At 42.2% G+C, this 6000-nt stretch overlaps 1 long non-coding RNA gene across 1 annotated transcript; it reads left to right on the top strand.

Annotated features, from left to right (window-relative positions):
• The first annotated feature begins 291 nt into the window (after positions 1 to 291).
• On the top strand, positions 292 to 1377 carry LOC121712302. Its single transcript, XR_006032581.1, has 3 exons — positions 292 to 344; positions 431 to 480; positions 1207 to 1377. It is a non-coding gene; the product is annotated as an uncharacterized LOC121712302 (long non-coding RNA).
• Positions 1378 to 6000: the final 4623 nt, after the last annotated feature.

The raw sequence follows: 6000 nt of genomic DNA on the forward strand, positions 1-6000 counted from the left end.
ATCGAGGTGGTGTACCTGCCAGCGCACACCACCCATGTGCTCCAGCCACTGGACGTGGCAGTGTACGGCTCCCTAAAGGCGGCGTTCTCCAGGCTGGCGCGCAACATAGGGTTGGTGAGAGGCGACCTGGTGAGAGGTGGGTGGGGAGTGTTTTGACGCCCCCGGGCACATGTTTGAAGTTGCTAATGTATTTTTCGCTTTAATCGGCATGTTATAACTGGGGGTGAACTTGCCTATCGTAATAACAAAAATAAAAAAAAAACACTATATGAATGTAATGTTGTTTTCTTGTTTCATTTAGATATAGCTGATTTGAACCATGGAGCAGCAGGCCAGACCAACAGGTAGTGTAGTACTTGGAACCGTGGATGCACGCATAAAAACCTGTTTTAGACTAAAACTTGTAGTAATGCAATTTCTCCCGCTTCAGTGTGGATCGTGAAGAGCAGCTAAATCCGCAGGGCCAATCAGAGGGCAAAGGTAAGTGTTGGAAAGAATTTAGGTCTCCAGGCACATATTGAATGGTTGGGGTGGGTGGCCTACGGTGGGGTTCCTTTGTAAGTCTTTCAAACTAACTGTTGCGCTCCAGGTCTGCCCCCAATGTTTTAGTTGTTCATGCTGGAGGTAATGACTTAGGTCTGTTAAAAGGTGTTGAATTGGTCAGACAGATGAAAGAATGGCTAACAAAGATGCATGAGATGTACCCCACTGTAAAGTTAGTGTTCTCGTGCATCACCCAGAGATGTATGGAGGTATGGGTCACCCTCCAAAGTTAATCATGCACGTATCTGGGTTAACAATGTCATGTCCACATTTTTGGGGGGGTTACACATTGGGCACCCCGAAATTAAACATGATTGACCTGGGATGTTTTTAGCAGATGGGGGTCCACTTAACAGACTCCTGACATAACATTTTCATTTCAAACCTCCAGGGGGGCATAGAGGGCATTTGATAGTTTAGATTAGTAAAATATTGATTCTTGCTTTTGTTTAGAGGTGGCTCTTGTCCTCCATCCTGCCCCACCACCACCACAGCTGATTTACGCTCCTAGTAAATTCTCTTTCAGTCAAACTACTCTGCGTTAGCCAATGGGAAATACATTCCACGATCACGTGATCGCATTGAAGTCCTCTTACAGGTCCTGCTAAGGTTCTGTTGGCGCGAAACGGCTCGGCCAACAACAATCACTCTTTCATTCTTCAGCGACGTCGCTAGAAGTTTCCCATAAGAAAATTGGTCTTGCGAGCAAGAAGAAAGGCGCAGATAGCGGGAGAAGTAGACGGAACAGGGGAGACGAAGAAGTTCCCACAAGAAAGAAAATCGGTCTTGCGAGCAAGAGGGAGGGGGATATCGGGGGAGGAGAAGACGGAACAGGAGAGAAAGCAGGCGTCATCGGCTTCAGCCTTCTCCGGAGGAAGACGACGACTACCGCGGACTCTTTTTTCCTTACTTCTCTCTATTTTTTTGCTTTCAATAAATGTTTTAAAAACTAAATTTTCTAAAAGCAATGTCTTAGTCGGTGGCCGCCCAGATGCGGAAGTGTGTTCAGAGCTGCGGGATGTGGATCCCCACTCTGGTACTGTAACATCTGTAACACTTTAATACTTCCTGGAAGTTTTGATTTTATTTATATTCTTCACATGGTGGTGGTGCAGGAAGGGGGTATTTTTGTGAAGGTCTGAAGTAGGCCTGGGGCGATATGGCTGAGAACGGTATCACAATATAAGTATTTCATATCAGTCGATATCAGTATTGATTTTTAAAAAATCTGTTTCAGATAAGGACCAGAAGGGGAAAAAAGTTAAATTTAAACACTTTGATTTTAAACTTAACCTTCCTCTGATTTTAATCACCTCAGTTATCAATCAAAGCAAACAGGGAAAAGAAATAGCAACACAATCATGAAAAACACTCAAATAAATGTGCACATAAGTCTGAATGAAAAGCAGCACTGGTTGAAGCCTGGAAATATTGTAAACAAAGTACCTTACTTTGCTAGTTTATCATAGTCTACTGGTTAGACTGTTCAGTTTCCCGTTGTGTGCTAGTTTATCATAGTCTACTGGTTAGACTGTTCAGTTTCCCGTTGTGTGTTTAAGTTTCAAATGAATACTTTTTCTCCTTGAGACAGGCCCGTTTGAGTCTTGGAATACTTTTCCATTTGCATCGGGATTGAAATGATTAGAACTTAGCAGTCAATTTGAATGCAACAGTTTTGAACAAATTCGTGCAGCGTGCTAATGATGCTAACCGGATTTAATAGCAATTTAGCAAGTCGTCTTGCACGATTGTGAATGTTTGGATTACATGTGCATGAGGAGGGATGCGCCTGCTGAGAGAGAGAGAGCACGGGGCAAGGACTCATTGAGAGTCTGTGTTGAGGTAGGCCTACTTCTATCGCCTACTCTGGTAGAGTTGCACATAGCTACAATTCAAGACATATTTAGCCTATTTATTTATGGACAACATAAGGCGGGAGGTGTGTGTTTTAATTATCGAATGTTCTATCAATTACATGTCTATTGCGATACATATCACTATCGTTTTATCGCCCAGCCCTAGTCTGAAGGTCTTCTACACTCCAACCGTCATCACCAGAGCTGGGTCCATAATCACCAGAACTGAAGGTCTACACCCCCACCACCACCAAAGCTGAAGGTCTACACCCCCATCACCACCAAAGCTGAAGGACTAAACTCCCACCTGTGCCACTTTAATCTGCCACCACCACCAGAGCTGAAATCGTATGGTTAACCCCCCCTCACCCCTTAAAGCCTGGCCATTATTGATATTTTATATTGTTTTTACGTTATTGTTAATATTTTTTGCTTAATGTAGGCTTACCAACCTTTTTAAAACTGTTTATGGACACTCTTGATTACGTCCTTGAAACAGTGAAATATTCACGGGGGCATGGACGGTTTGCTAACCATTTTACTGCAGTGTCTAGCTTTTAGCCGGTGGTACCATCCAGCTTGGGCTATCAGCTAGTTCAAAAATGTAAGTACTTAATGAGGATATACAGGGTTATTTATGCCTCGACTAAGTTGATGTTGCCTATAAACAACAATTCATGTTCATAGAAACAACAAGGTCACTAAAACATAATATAGGCTAATGTTAGCAGCATTATAATGTCATTATAATGTCTGAAAGGTTAATGATTAGCCTATCGGCTACCTAAAAAGTTAAGTGTTTAAACTAGCATTCACTGTTCTATTTGATGGTGTGTTGGCCCTGTGTGATATATAAACCACAATCCATGTTGATACAAGTACCAATGTTCGTCTAGAAAGTTTTATTCACATTAAAAGACTCTTGGCCATCTTGGTCAGGGATTTTCACTCACACTTTCAACCAATCAGAGGTTGTTCAGGATTATGGGTAATGAAGTACTTATCCAAGACATCGCGAATAAATGACATTAATCTCAAAACAAGGTTGGTGCCTATTGAATTTTTGCCGTCAATAAGCATATCAATCACTTAGTACAGCCGTAGCTGGTTTTAAGTCTACCACGTATGGTTACGTTTTTATGGCTTATTCGTTTGTGTCTCATGACGTCACTGTAGCTTTACGCCGCCATCTTTACGACCGATTCGGGCAGCTCAGCCACCCAGTGGTCACAACAGCTGACCGTCTGACAGCTAACAGCTGATAACCCACCACAAACTGTTCCCATAAAGTCACAATCGTCTCGTTTCCCCTTCCCTTCATGTTCTTTCAATGAGTATAAACCATGGAGTGTATAAAATACGTATAAACACATCTTACATTAAAGGACATTATCCAGATTAATGACACTAAAATGAGTGGTAGGCTAGCTTGCTATCTTAGAACTCACTACATGTAGTAAGAGTAAGCTACCACCAAAATCATACATTCGAATTGTTTTTACATAATACTTACATTTCCCATGATTAAATATAAATCCTTGGTGGCCAGGTGCTGCACTTTCACGTTTTTGACCCATCCAGCCACAGCATATTGATAGGCAGGGGAGCAGTCGAAACACTTTTTAATTAGGTCTAAACGTAATTTAGCCTACAAACCGATCGTACCACAGTGAAAGCTAATATTTGGTCACTATAACCTACATCTGTCCTCTGTCAAATACAAATGCATTTCCAGCTTTGAACAAAACCGTTCAGGAATTAGGCCTATTACAGCAAAAGTGGAACGTGCGTTTCATTCCTCCCTCCTCGGGACAGTTGAAACACATAAGGGGACGAATGAACATAGGCCTAAGACTACAATAATATAAAACATCCCACAACTTCAAAATTTTACTACATATCATGAATGGTAGGCCTACTCCCAATAGGGGTTATTTTAGATAGATTGTTGCAGGGCTAGCATCTTCGTGCATGTCTGATAATGCCATCATCGTGAAGCGTGTGCAGTTTTTGAAATATCATGCCCTGTGGATGATCTTTAGATACGGATTTTTCCAAACGTCAATGGGACAAATGAATGGGAATCTTACATCCGGCACCTAACCGCATTTTGGCTGTGGGCGGGACTGTGCAGCTCTATAGGCTAGCCTACTCTTGAATGCCTTCCACTGTAGCCTACGGGGAGGGGTTATGAACAAGGTAGGCTATGTAGCCTACTGTATATATCGCGGAAAGCCAATTGGGCAAGCCTGGGGCAGATCATAAGGGACAAAATAAATCTGTGGGTAACAAATAAGGATCGGAGCCTAAAATTTTCTCCACATATCTCTCTCTCACACACATTCAAATGTGCAGTGGGCGGCCATACTGGGCGAGATCGGTCGTAAATATGGCGGCGTTCTATTTGATAGTGACGTAGATGGCACCTATGAATACCCCAATTGTCAATGGAGAAATAGTACTGAATTCTTACTTCCGGAATCGGCTGTGGGTCTTATCTAACTCTAGGAGAGACGGTGAATAACTAAATTTTATAAAAACAGTGGCGTGTTCTTTTAACATTGTTAATGGGCTGAATGAAGAGCATTCACCTCCATAATGTGCGTTATTTTGAGGAGTGACAGCGAACGCTTTCAGCGAAGGTAGCAGCAACACGACGGGTAGGCTAGCTCATGGAGCTAAGACAGGAGAATAACGTTAGCCAACAATTAGCATTGTTGATTCCTCAATACAAAAGTCTCACGGGCAAATATAGTAACTTGCTGTTCTTACACCTATACCTACTGGTAATCGTGCTGTTAAAATTGTGCCATAACCGCTAGCTAGGTTTGAAATATTTTCCAGTGTTAGCTCAGCTAGCTAACGTGAATTAGCTCACAACGAAGTTGTAACAAATCATTGGATGGTTAAATGACCTGTTCCGGTGAAAATTGTGACTTTCCCCGATTCCCCTATTGTGTCCCCAGGCAGAAAACCAACCTTGCAACATTGAGACTGCCGGCTTCGGAAAGAGAAGTGAGAAACAAGAAACTTGTTTTAAATCATGTTTCTCACCTTGTAATAACCACATTGTTCTGCTGAACTTATGCTAACCGTTTCGCTAGCTTGTAAACAAATCCACAAGCTGTATCGTTACTTTTTTCCAGTTTGAAATGGCATAATGCACAATTTCTCCAGCAGAGGGGGAAACATAGCTAATCCTGCCAAGTTTCCCTTAACTCATTGAGTGCCAAAAACGTAATCGAATCAGTGACGCATGCACGTCAGGTCAAAACCAGGCCATTTTCGTGGGTCTATCACTCGGTGGCAGTCTCGCCAGGTCTCACTGATCACTTCCCAGAAAGTTTACACAAGTAAGTAACAGGCAACACTTCATATTTCATGAAAGATGTTATATCTCCATTTCTAGAAAAAAACAGCGATTTTGATGAAAACTAGCCACTGTTTAGCTTGGGATTTCTCAGGAACAGAGGTGTGTAGAAATACACGGTTTACACCCACCGAGAGCTTAAAGTCTCACCTTTTAATCGAGCCATAGTATGTGTTCATAGCTATAACACAGAATATGCTGTGGCTGTTCAAAAATCATCAACAATGGTCT

The sequence above is a fragment of the Alosa sapidissima genome, chromosome 6 (assembly GCF_018492685.1).
Source record: "Alosa sapidissima isolate fAloSap1 chromosome 6, fAloSap1.pri, whole genome shotgun sequence".
NCBI lineage: Eukaryota > Metazoa > Chordata > Actinopteri > Clupeiformes > Clupeidae > Alosa > Alosa sapidissima.